Raw genomic sequence first — 13770 nt, 5'->3', positions numbered from 1 at the left:
AATGAGTGGCCTCCTGAACGAATAATTCAACATTATGGGCCTGCAACCTGGAATAATCAGACTATAAGCAGCTCTAGAAATTATTACCAACAAAACCGCTGATGCAATAGATCTTTTAACTCAGCAATCCCAACAGATGCGCACGGCAATCCTTCAGCACCACATGGTTTTTAGATTACCTGTTAGCTGAAGAGGGAGGAGTGTGTGGGAAATTAAATATTTCTAACCATTGTTTGGAAATAGATGATGTAGGCGAAGTAGTTCTCCAGGTAACCAAAGATATCAGAAAAATAGCCCACGTCCCCGTCCAAACGTGGAATGGCTGGAGTGGCGATTTGTGGTCCTGGTTACTGGGGGCACCGTGGGTGAAACAGTTAATATTGTATTTTTTAGGTGCAGTTGCCGCCTTAATGTTCTTGTATCATTCCTTGCTTTGTTCAATTAATCCGACATGTTGTGTCAAATATGCAATTTGTTCCTACCACCTCGCCCGATGGCATAAAGAAAATCCGTGCCATCCATTGGCCATGGCCAACCACAGTACCCATCATTTCCCAGTTTATCCTGAAGGAGGAAATTGCATATTGACATCCACAGTGCATTTGCCAGCTGTTTTATGCCTATTGTAACGATACTACCTCATTAACTCAGTTTGTCTGTTTTGTAAAGTTAAATGTTGTTGAAGTTGTTAAGGAATAAGCTTGCATTGAGCAAGACCTCTGTTTAAGCACTTTATTTTTTACCCAAACCTATGTTGTTCCCGCGACTTCCCCCTGTCCCTAATTCTTCCCTCCTTCCCTCCTTCCCTCCTTCCCTCCTTCCGCCAAGCTGCACTGTCAAGCCATGGGGTGGTGTAGAGAACTGGTTCTCTACATGCGGTTTTGTCTCGACATTGCTGCTGCTGCTGCAAAGCCGCTGCTGCCAAGGCGCGTTGGGCAATGCCGCACCGGCGCCCCCGGGAGCCGTCCGCGAGGTAAACAACCTCGTGCACCTGCATGAGGTAAAAAGGGCATGAAAAGGGCAGAAGGTCATCTCTAGGGCACAAACTGCACGTACTCATTTGCCATCTGCACATGAGCAGGAGACCCCCAGATGCCCCAGCCTGTTTCTGGAAGGTTCCGAGAGGGCGGACTGCACATGACAGTTAATCTGCATGGGAAGCGAGGAAGCACCTCCCAGAGGTGGGGCAAGAACCTATAAAAACTGCAGACTGTGTGAATGGGGGGGGGGGGGGGGGAGGATTTTGTTTGCGACGACTGGAGATCTCGAGCAGAGTCAGCGGAACCAGACGGGAGCTTCCCGCCTCTGCCCCGCCCCCGCCGAGACTCCCAAGAGAAGAGGACCAACGGGACGCCGCTGGATCCACAGGTGGTGATCTCTCTCTCTCTCTCTCTGTGTCTTCCCCTTTTCCTCTCTTTTTCCTAAATGTGTGATGTGAGATGTGTCTAGTTAGTTGATTCCATTTTGCCTTAATAAATCTTAAAACTGGTTGGCTGGTGTTGTTTTCACCATAATTCAGTCCAAGGGCATCACGAACTTGGTCGTTGGTCCTAAGGGGAGGGAGGTCGTCCTAAACGACTCCTTTGGGCCGCGACAGGCATCTTGAAGAAACACCCTCCTGCCAAAGACAGCTCCAGGAGGAGGTGCAGTTTAGTGACTATTCTTCTCCCCATAGAAGGACAAGGACTACAAGGGGAAAGCCACTATGAAAATGACATCCTAAGCATGTGGCCAGGGAAAGAAAACCACTTAACTCATGAAGCTCCTAGGAAAAAAACAAGCTTCTAAAGAAGTGATGTTTCTTGTGACCCCAAAACCTATGTTCCTGAAGCTGAATCAGGACTGAGTAGATGCACAACAGAGCAATGAGACCCCTGGGAACTTTCAGCTTGAATAGGGAGATGCAGGTTAAGCTGCATTTTGCACCATGTTTTGGACTCTGTCCTCTTTCAGATGCCCATTTGGATCCTACTTGGATCCAGCCTTCTATTATTAAATTAACTACCAGTTAAATGGTAGATGGCCTTAAAAAGAGCATAAACAGTTGTCTTTGGATTAACTGTCAGCTGTTCCTCTTCACTATCACAGTAATCATTAGCAGTGATTTATACTCTGACTTTTAAATAGGCTACTCTTAGGCAGCTGTTGTGCACTGGGGAGGTGCTGGTTCTTCCTGGATCTTGGTAAGAAAGGATGCCCACTAGAATCTTTAGGTATAATACTATGTTTAATCAGAATGTTCAAAGATAAGAGCAAAATAAAAAATTAGCAATTATAAAATTATGTCCCTTCTGATTCTGGGAACCCTGAGATGATACAGTATCAGATGGACCTCTCAATCAGGGCATGGCATGCTGTGCAGATTATACCCATTGTGAGGTTCATCAGCATTTTGGTCTTTAGAGCTCTTATAGAATTTTCTTAGAAGAAAACAATTCTATTCATCATTCCTACTGTCAAGCAAAAGAGTGCTCACATGAGAACATGCTGCTTCACTTTTAGATAAGGACATGCAGGTGGCATCATTGCCAGTGCCAAGTGGGACCTGCCCACAGGCTCCTTCATTATGATTAGCTGGCTGAGTTTATCCTGTGGCCAAGGGATATGTGCAGCACAGCACAGACCTGTGCCTACTCAGGTCAGCTGTTATGGGGATCACTAACTCCTTGATCTACAATGGTCTTCCACACTACAGCAGCTTATGTAGGCAACTGAAAATATTGCTTCCAGCTAGTCTAGGAGCGAGATTATCGCCTCTAGGTTCATCCTTACATGCCATTAAATGCTGCCTCTCTCTGGAGAGAAACAATTGGTAAAGGATACCCTTCCATCCTTTTCAAACAAATCTCAATTCAGCTATGAGCAAGTAAAGGAAGAAGGAAGGGCATGTAAGAGGAAAAGATAGGTTTGCAATCTGATAGATTTTGGAATTTCCTCTTAATTCAACATCCCCTTTCTTAAGGGTCAAACAGCCAGGTGCCTGGGTATAAACCAGGATTGTGTTAATGATTGTGAGGCTATAGAATTCTTGGAATTTGGCGCAAATTGCTGAAATAGGACCCAAACTCCTGATCTTTACACCAAATGGCAAGTATGTCTCTGTTTTAATTCTAAAACCTATTTTTCAGCATGCTTTTCCACAGGGAAGGGGAAGGAACTAATCTTCCCCATTCATCAGTGGTGTGTGAATTTGAAGCTTCCCAAGCTAAAAGAGGGGTATGCACTAGTGTGCATCTTGCCAGTGAACTCCAGAGCTGATACATGTCACCATGGCCAATTATGTGATTTAACTCCTGGCCTGGGAACAAGGGATTGTGGTGTTACCCAAAATAGAAACTAACCAAATTCAATTTATATGCAAAGAGGTTTTATTGAGAGATTAGAGAGTTAGTGAAGAAAAATGTGAAGAATGTGTGTGTGTGGGGGGAAACCATACTTGGACACATGCATTCATAATCATATACAATCATACTAGTCCCAAGGGGAAACATGCATTCAGAGAGACATAGATGTACACACACTCTCATCACCATTCAGTCCTGGATGACTGGCTGACAGGTCAAAAGGTACTTGAAGAATCAGGGTGGTGGAAGCAGGTGGTGTGCTCACAGCTTCAAATCAGCGTGTGTAGCAAGACAATTCCAAGATCTCACAACAATTCTCCCATTATATACAGGTCTTAGCCTTTTAAAAGATCTTTGAATCTAGGAAGGTTCTTAGCCTTTGGCCTCCATCCATGCTGCACAATGCTTGAGACCATTACTTTCCCTGGCTATAGTCTTATCCCACTGCTTGAGTATTTTCTTGCTTAGCTGCTGCTTTTCTCTGTTATGCTTAAATCAGTTTTTCCAAGCTTTCAAGGTTGTACTTCTTCAATGACCAGTAATTGAGTACTAGTGAGTTGTTTAGTACTGGGCCTCTGTTTTGGGTCTGTGCACACATTTTTAAGGCCTCTGCTATTATCCCATGCTTAAACTGTACATCATAACAAGAGACGTGGCACTAAGCTCTGATTCACACAGCAAGTTCTTGCAACAATTTAATAACAAGCCTATCAGGCCCCAGTCCTAAGGCCTTGTGAAGTTAACACAAAGCCTGTTCCCTGTTACTAGCAATGGCAATACTGTATTTACTAGGCTATCTGGCAGCAGACACTACCTACTGGTGCTCTCTTCCACTGATGGTGCAAGTCTCTATGAGGTGGGCATTCCCTGCTACCTGTGACCTGGCTGCATGTGGAGGGAAGAGGGGGGCTTTGGCCCATTTGCTTCATGCTGGGAAAAGAGAAAGATTTGCTTCTAGGTTTGGTCATAGAATCACAGCAGTGTTGGTGGGAAAGTGCCTCTGGAGGTCTCTAGTCCCACCTTCCACTCACAGCAGGACTATTGCTAGCACTAGATTGGGGCTTTGTCTAGCTGAGTCTTGAAAACCTTCAAGGATGGAGATACGCCCCCCCCCCCCCCAACCTCTCTGGTGACCCAGGACTGCATGGTTCAGTGTTACGCTCAAAAAATCTCATTACAGGCATAAGGGAGCACACCTTATATACAAATTCAAGAAGTTATTGTTAGTCTAATTAAAGTATTAGCACTCTAATCAGAGAATTATTATTACTCCAGGTACAATTACATTAACACTTATAGTCTAAAGTATATATTACAAATACATTCCTAAGAATGATAATACAATTTAAATTGATGTACATGCACTTGCTAGTACCTACCCCTTTCTCTGGTGTTATGCTTACACTTCCACTTCCCTTCTGGATCCTAAGGTTGATGGTACCAGTATTCCTCAAGAAAATGGGGAGGGGGGGGTGTAGCAAGTCATCATCATCTCTAGTCCTTCTGTGGGAGGAGGCCGATGTTCATGATGGGGATTTCTCCCTCCTCAGTCTTGGGTCTGCTTGGGGTTACTTTTATAAGTTTGCTAGCATGGTCTGTTTACTTCCTCTTTCTTCATTGGTCCCCAATTCCACATTACACTTGTTCTTTTTTCTCTTTGTGGGGCAGTGTGTTTGGTATCCATATAAACTATGACCTTTACCAATGTGACTCCCCAATACCCTTAAAAGTAGAAGGGGGGGTAGCAAAGCAAAAAGGAATAGTGGCAGATTTTTAAGTTTAAGTACATTTGTGCATTTAGTAAATTTAAAGGTCGATTTAAAAAGAAAACTATTAGGGCTACAAACCCTAACCTAGGCCCTGGCCTGAGGTTTAGCTAACTGAACAGACCATGAGAAACTACTGGACGCGACATGAGGAATTGCTGGACGTGACAGATAACAGAGTGGGAAGCTGATAGAAGTTACAGACAACGCCGTGAGGGATGGCTGGATTTCACAGATGGTTAAGGGGGAGTGATGTGAGAGATGGCCCAGCTTCACAGCTAACAGACAGGGAGCGCTGGGGACCTTTGGGGGAGCAGAGTCTTGCAAGGCCAGCAGTGCCTAGGTAACCACACCTGTAATACCATGCAAGGCCGAGATGACCTAGGTAACAGTATCAGAAATGCCAACTTTGAGTGCGGATGTAGCAAAACTGGAACCAATGGGGAAAAGTAATTAGGGGCAGGTTGTTTATTTGGGAGAGGACAAGAGTGGAGAAAGGGAGGGATCCAGGTGGATGGGGGAAGAACAAGCATGGGAAAATGGAGAGGAGGGGGGATAAAAGGGGCTGGCTGCATGTTAGCAAGGGGCTGGTCAGTGCACTTGTCTGACTGAGTCCTGCATGTGATCACTGCTGTCTATCCTATCTTATTACTCTGTTCTTAGCTATCTTCTATGTGAGCATGCTCTCTATTCTGCGTGATTGTGTGTGAGATGCTAGCAAACTTCAAGCTGGACTAGCCAGTGAGTAGGATAAGAGATCTGGGAGCCAGCTACTGGAGGGACCATAGGTCTGGGCCAGAGACCTGTTTGTGTATGGGTATGTTCTCCATCCTCTGCTCCTGCTCCCAGACTTGATCCGGCAGCAGGAACTCCATGTTGATTTTATCACATGCAGGATTCTGAACTGGCCACGTTATAGAAAGATTCACATCCACAGCAGAGGATGTAAGGCCAAGTCTCTATTACCTCTACCTCCTAGACCACGCTACTAGAAGGCCATAAGGCCAGGTTACTAGAGATTGAGTGCCCAGAGACACAGAGAAAAGAACAAACACAGGGGTGCCAGGCCTTGGTAGGGGTGCCAAGCTTTCCCTCACCAGGGGCCTGCCTGTCCTTGCCTGTGGTGTGCCTGGCTGTGGCGGAGTGCAACTACCTCCCCCCCCCCCCCCCCCTTATCTCAGGCCCCAGCTGACCGCAAATAACTGACAGCGCCCAGTGCTGACCAGGAGGAACTAGGCGATACTGGTTGCAACTGGTGAGGCCAGAAACAGGCATGAGGTCAGCAAAAAGGGGTATATTTTCCCCAACAGGGCATGAGGTCAGCAAAAAAAGTACATCTCCACACCAAATATCGTATGACCATGAGTCAAACTCCCGTGCCCATAAATAGCACTGCAACCTAGAGCCCATTGAGCTCTCCTGCATGGCAGCGGGCTGCACGGTGGTGAATCTCCCCTTGAGTTGGGATGCCTCTCAAGGTTACTCTCCAGGAGTTAAGAGAACCTCTGACAAGAAACCATTGGAGAGGTAAGAAACCGAGACTCAGGCAATAACAAATGTGCAGTGAGATTTGCTTGCTATGACTACACTGTATAGCCATCTTCAATAAATCTGTTTGCAATAAACCCAGAGTTAATAATACCCCTCCCCCGCAACAATTTGGCATAGTCGGCAGGATGATGGCTAGTGACCTCATAGCAACCTACTTACGGAGGCACGGAGTGGAGGAATCCCCCCAAGTTCTCACCTGAATGGGTTCACAATCATTGGTGTGATTGGGGGGGATGTGGAAAGGCAACTAGACTTAGCTAGGGGTAAGAGTAAGGATGGCCAAAATAAAGGCGTAATTCTAAAAATGCTGGGGGCTTGTTTGGAGGCAGCTTATGCTTACAGGGAACAGCGAGATAAAGAACTAGCTACCCTCCAAAATGAACTGCAGGCCCCAAAACAGCAATGTCTGCTACTGCAGATAGAAAACAATCACACCAAAGACCAATTGAAGGTTGAACAAGATAAAGGGAGGGCAATGGAAGAGAAGTTTGAGGTGATGCTGGCGAGGCAGTCTAAAACTTTTGACCCTGTCAAAATACGCCGAGTGCTCACCAACCCAGAAACTTGGGATGGGGACATCTGGTTTGTTCCAGATAATGATCAAACACCCACCTCTCCCCCTGTGGAGAATGGGGAAGGAGATACGGAAGATGATCTGTTCATAAAAAGGATAGCCCCCATAGTAAAACATGAAATCACTATGGGACCCCAAGGAGGCAACTGGCAGGAGGCTACTTGTACCATCCCGTTTGACCCCTTGCAGCTAGCGAGTCTCCAGGAAAAATTCTGTCGGAAACCTGGAGAAACAGAGACAGAGTGGGTAATAAGAATAAACTGGGAGGAGACAGGATAATGTTGGACAGGACAGAGGCAGAAGGATTCTGGGGACCAGGAGTTTTCCTCACGGAAGGCCCTCCTGACAACCCCGCTCTGCCGGGGGGGGGGGGGGGGTCACCTTCATTCTCTGACTTCCTGGGCTGCCTTTTGGGCAGGAGGAATGGATTCCCATGAGCGGGGGGAGCTGTTAGTGATCCCCGTCCACACCTTAATGGGATTGACTGAGGCAGTAAATGAGGCTGCCTGTCTACAAGCAATCGGGGAACAGGGATGGCTAGGCCACTCGCCTGTATCCTACCCAGTGGACCCAGAGTACCTAAAGTCATTGATAAGAGGGTCGCCACATACCTTGAAGGTGTATTTAATTCGACAGCAGGAGGAGATAGAGTGCACCCGACAGCATAATAGGGCACCCATGTGGGCTGACCTCTTACACGGAGTGGTCACCCATGGACATCCTGCCCCCCCCCCCCCCCCCCCCGAGGGCCCGGAGGGCCCTGGCACTCGCCAGATAAGGAAAGTGGTCAGAACCACAGTCGAGGGGGAAGGGAAGTCCACCCCGCAGGCAGAAAGGGAAAGAAGAAATCAGCTATGGCACACAGCGCTGCAGTTAGGTATACCTAGAGCTGCTTTACACGGGCAGACAACAGGGACAATTGCTAATCTAATAGACGCCTTTCGGCATGTGTCCCCTGCAGGGCAGGAAAGATTAGATAAAGGGGAAAGGAAACAGGAGGGGGATACTCCCACCGCACCTCCGTGCACAAATGACCCCTTTTCCCATCTCCAGGAGGAGCTAAAAGCTGTAGAAGCAAAAAACTATTGGGCCCCAGATGGGTATTGGGCCTCCCCATCTGGAGCATAGAGGCCTTCCAGTGGGACCCTGTGGAAGGACCCCACATCTACCTTCCATTAGGGACTCACCAAATCCCAACTAAATTCCTTATTGACACAGGGGCTCAGATGTCCACCCTCTCAAAGGTGGCAGCAAAGAGGGCAGGAGGCACCGAGTCCGACTACTCGGATACACCGGTGGAAGCAAGGTGCGCCTGGTAGCAAGAGCTTATCTGCATCTCCTCGACGAGAAGCAAGCAACCCTGTGCCAGCTGGCTGTCACCGAGAGCGGGGACAATGTCTTGGGATTTGGTGTATTGAATGGCAGGCAGTGCAAGAATACCGGAGTAGAAGTCGTCTCTGGCTTACTAAAGCTACCCATGCTCCTCTGCGAATGGCAAAAACACAGTGAAGGGACTTTTGGGATGGTTCTCAAGCTTACCAACACCTGAGAACATTCAAAGCGATAACAGTAGTCATTTTACTGCCACAATAGTACAGAATTGGGCAAAGGAACAAGGGATCCAATGGACGCTCCATACACCTTATTACCCACATGCCAACGGTCTGATAGAGCGAGACAATGGCCTGCTCAAATGTATATTGGAAGTACATCGACCAAATTGGGGAAAACAGTTATGGGAAACTGCGGGAGATTCCGTTTCCCACGACTCCCACGCGTTCCCGGCCGCTTACCTCCATCCAGCGGTAGTTAACCTGTTGCGCGCAATGCCGCTTCCTTGTGTTTTTCAGCTGCTCGGGGCGATCCGGGGGGGCTTCCCGGAGTTGAAGGTGGCAGAGACGGATATAATCTAGCCGGTCTCTCCAGGTTATCCCGTTCCTCCTTATCGACTTCGGTGTCCGAGTCGACTACCGACGCCGCTCCTTTTTCACCGGGCTCGCTCCCTTTTGATCCACCGTCCCGAGACTTTCGAGTCCTCCTTAACTTTAATTCTTCACTTTGGGGTGACGTCAAAGGCACGGGTGGCTGAGGTGGCTGAGACGGAGTGGATTGATGGTCCGCCGGCGCCGGACCTGGTATTGTCACAGGCGAAAATAATTCACCAGAGGCAGATCCTGCTGCCGGTGATAACGCTGCGAAAGCAGAAGCTGCTGCTGCTCGCTCACTTTTCATTTCTTGTAAAGTCTCTTTTATGAGTCGCCACAATGTAGCCAATCGAATTGCTTCTTTTGAACCCTTGCTAATTTCTTCCCAAAGGGCACCTCCGATATTCTCCCAGGTGGGTAGTTCAAAAGCAACGCCCACTCCTGGTATCAAGCCTCTATCCCGGGCCCATTTCAACAAAGTTTTTAATGTCCCATTGTCATATGTTAACCCTCTCTTAGAAAGGATATGTTGGAGGAGCTTTACCACCGCCGCTTCTTCCTTGGACAGTGAAACTCCCATCTCCTCCCCGACCGCTCACCTGTGCTAGGCGAGATTCCACCGTAACCCTCGCGATCCCTGTCGCGGCTTCGCACTCCTTTGACGCGGCTTACCTTCGTGATACCTGTCGCGGCTTCGTGTCCCTTTGACGCGGCTTTCCCGCTCACCCTCCTGTTCCAGCTGTCTTTATTGCTCAATCAAGCAACAGCAAGAGGGTCCCTGTTCAGGCGCCAGTTGCGGGAGATAAACGGACAGCACACCAATCAATATGATTAAATGCTGACACTTTATTGAGCCCGAATAGCGTCTTTAATATGCCTTAACCGTGATCACATGAATCAAACTATACAGTGATTGGTACATGTTCATTTAGCACGCACATCTGAACAGTATGTGATTGGATAGCATGTACTGTCCACGAGGAGGCAAAGAAACTCCCCTAAGCCCGTAAGTTCCTTACTGAGCATCTGGGAGTTGTTTTTCTCGTTGCAAGGACAGCTTCTCACCACATTGCATGCCCTCTAGTAACCTTACCGGTAGGCCGCAAAACCTACTTTCACACTCTTGCTATTAGCATTAGGGCTGGATTGCTCACATGTCCGTTTTCCTCCAGATAATCCTCCACAGGAAACAGTTTACCATTTGAATAACAGGCAAGGACATTACGGGAGCCCAGTAACACAAGCCTTTATGCCCACTGCACCCTATGGCTCAAAGCCATCACCTCCCAAGGCATACCCCATAGCCTTACAACCAGGACAACCTGTCATGGTCAAACTTCCACATATAGGCACTGTACCCATGACACTTACTAAACCTCAGGGCCCGCTCGCTTGGGAGGCCTTGGACAGCAGGGGAGCAAACCACCATATTAGCTCAAGATGGATATATCCCAGTCATTAAAGGGTAACCCGTCTGGACTCACCTCGCCAAGACATGCTATTCTTATTTTCACAGGATTAGTGAGCGAGGCCTGAAGCTACAAATCCTACCGGCAGGACTGAAACTAGTAGTACTGCTTATTATTTTCCCAGATTGCTAACCCCTAACTGAGGAAGTACTACCCTGAAAAAAGGCAAATTCATCCTAAGGGAATCCTGTGTAAAATGAATTCATTCCAAATGATAAGGATAGTGGGAGGAATGATAACCCTAGTACTTGTTACTGATGGTATGGGAGCACCCCCACAAAATGAGGGGTTCAAATCTAAATCCTAAAACAAATACAACTCTATGGCAAGACCTATCACACAGAAAAGGTTCAGAAACGCTTGCTCTGGGGACTAGAGGGATATTTCGGCTGGGGAATTGCGTCAGCTAAAACCCAAGAGCAATCAGTGCAACTGACTGATCAAGTAGAAATACTGGCTAACACCACAGCGAACAGCCTAACTCTCCTAAATGAGCATGGAGATGCGACCGCCCGTATGACACTACAATTGAAAACCACTCTGAACCTCATGCTGTTGAAGGCGGGAGGAGTCTGTGCCTTCTTGAACATCTCCGCTAAAGACTGTTGCATGCACATTCCCAATGTCTCCCAGCCACTCTCCCTGCAAATTACGTGAATCAGGCAAGTTGCAGCTGACTCCTCAAGCATTCGGGATGGAATATACTCATCATGGCTAAATCAGCTATTCAGACTGATGGGCTTCTGACTTTTGGGGTGGCTTGTAAGCCTACTCCAACCATTGCTCACTGTTTTGATAACCATTATTGTTGTAATAGTAGTAATTAGCGGTATGAAATCAATAATAGTGAAACAAGTCCTCACACTCTCATACCAGCCTCTTTCCCCAGCCAAACTGGAGGAAGATGCTCCACCAGAGAGTAAACCTATAAGAGAGGAAATAACCACTGTATATATTTATGACACAGAGGCAAGAGGTGACCACACCACCACTCTGTGAAAGCATCGGAAGTTTGACTATGGTCATGGGGTGGGAGTGTGGCGGAGCACAACTACCCCCACCTCCACCCCCTTATCTCGGGCCCCAGCTGACCACAAATAACTGACAGCGCCCAGTGCTGACCAGGAGGAACTAGGCGATACTGGTTGCAACTGGTGAGGCCAGAAACAGGCATGAGATCAGCAAAAAAGGTACATCTCCACACCAAATATCGTATGACCATGAGTCAAACTCTATGCCCATAAATAGCGCTGCAGTCTAGAGTCCATAGAGCTCTCCTGCACGGCAGCGGGCTGCACGGTGGTGAATCTCCCCTTGAGTTGGGACGCCTCTCAAGGTTACTCTCTGGGAGTTAAGAGAACCTCTGACAAGAAACCGCTGGAGAGGTAAGAAACTGAGACTCGGGCAATAACAAATGTGCAGTGAGATTCGCTTGCTATGACTACACTGTATAGCCATCTTCAATAAATCCGTTTGCAATAAACCCAGAGTTAATAATACCCCCTCCCCCAGGGGCACCTAGCCTCCCCTGTGGCATGCCTGGCCTCACCAGGGGCCCCTCCCTTCACCAGGGCCACCTGTTGAGAAGCACCAAGCCTTCCCCTGCCAGGGGTTCCTGGCAAGGGGTGCCTGGCCTCACCAGGGTCATGGGGCCTCTCCAAGGGTGCCAGGCCTCCCCTTGCCAGGAGCATGCCTGGCCTTGCCAGGGGCTCCAGGCCTCCCTTCTCCAGGGGCGCCTCCCCTTGCTGGGGTGCCAGGCCTTGCCAGGGTTGCATGGCCAGGGGCCACTCCCTGCCAGGGGTGCTTTGCCTCGCCTGGCCTCACTGCCAGGGGCACCTGGCCAGGCATACCTGACCTCACCTTGCCAGGGTTGCCTCACTGCTGGGGGGGGCCTCACCTCACCAGGGGCACCTCACCAGGGGTACCTTGACTCGACAGGGGTGCCTCACCTTGCTACCAGGGGTGCCTTGTTGCCAAGGGCACCTTGCTTTTCCTTGCTGCCAGGGGTGTCTCCTCTCTCTTCACCTCACCACCCCCACCAGGTGTGCCTTGCCTTGCCAGCAGGGATGCCTCACCTCACCTCGCTGCCAGGGGCACCTCACTATGGGCGCCTCACTAGGGATGTGTTGACTCGCTTTACTGCAAGGGGCACTTTGTTGCAAGGGGCACATCACCTTGCCTCGCCTCGCCTTGCCTCACCTTGTCAGGGGCACCTGGCTGAGGGGGCCAGGGGTGACTCAACTTGCCATGCCACACCAGAGGTGCCTAACCTCATCAGGGTCCCCTGGCCTCCCTGAACCAGGGGCACTGCGCCTCACCTTGCCACCTGGGGCGCCTCCCTGCCAGGAGTGCCTCCCCTCACCTCGCCACGGTGCCGGGGGGGGGGGGCATGCCTCACCTCACCTTACCTCTTCTTGAGGAAGACTGGCACTTTCAACTTGAGACCCTAGAGGGATATTGGAAGGGTGAGCATAACACCAGAGAAAAGGGGCATATACTAGGAAGGTTTTTCTGTATAACTATTTTAACTGTATTATTGAGGGTTTCCTGTATTTATCTGGTCTATGAATGGTAGCATTATTGTAACTGGACTAACAATAACTCTTTTGTATTTTGATTAGACTGTTGAATTAGAGTAATGAAAAAATCCTGGCTTCATGTATATATGGTTTGTACTCTGTTGCCCATAATAAGATTTTTGAGTGTAACACACTGACTCTATTGTGAGCTCTTTGGAAACTGGCTGTGTGCACAGGAGTCCAGTGAGATTTGCTCTCTCTCACCCCCAGCTGTGGCCCTGAAAGGGGTGGGGGAAAGACTCACACAATCACAGCTGTACCAAGAGATCAGGTTCACAGCAGAAAGGCAAGGCAGGATCCTCTGACTGCTGTGAAAACTGCATTGTGGTTGGGGACTAGGTGAAGATTTTGGATCAGAAGATAACTGTGGTCAGTCTCTTGAGTAACCACCACAGGCAGATTTCTTGGTATGTAGAACAGCAAGGTTGAACTCCATGAAAGGAGGGAGAAGATCTAATCAGGATGAACATTGAACACTGAGCTTTATTTTTGACTTCCTATCCAGGATTGAGCTTTCAATGGAGCCATGAGCTGCTGCTGCTTTTTCAGCTTCCATCAGGAC

At 48.6% G+C, this 13770-nt stretch overlaps 2 long non-coding RNA genes across 2 annotated transcripts; both read left to right on the top strand.

The window, feature by feature from the left end:
• The first annotated feature begins 1239 nt into the window (after positions 1-1239).
• LOC135324507 (uncharacterized) lies at positions 1240-13337 on the top strand. Its single transcript, XR_010385879.1, has 2 exons — positions 1240-1368; positions 10677-13337. It is a non-coding gene; the product is annotated as an uncharacterized LOC135324507 (long non-coding RNA).
• Positions 6275-10009, top strand: LOC135324506 (uncharacterized). Its single transcript, XR_010385878.1, has 2 exons — positions 6275-6637; positions 8454-10009. It is a non-coding gene; the product is annotated as an uncharacterized LOC135324506 (long non-coding RNA).
• Positions 13338-13770: the final 433 nt, after the last annotated feature.

This window comes from Dromaius novaehollandiae, chromosome W, assembly GCF_036370855.1.
Source record: "Dromaius novaehollandiae isolate bDroNov1 chromosome W, bDroNov1.hap1, whole genome shotgun sequence".
Taxonomy (NCBI): domain Eukaryota; kingdom Metazoa; phylum Chordata; class Aves; order Casuariiformes; family Dromaiidae; genus Dromaius; species Dromaius novaehollandiae.
The sequence above is the reverse complement of the archived record's forward strand: the minus strand, read 5'-3'. Positions and strand labels throughout refer to the sequence as shown.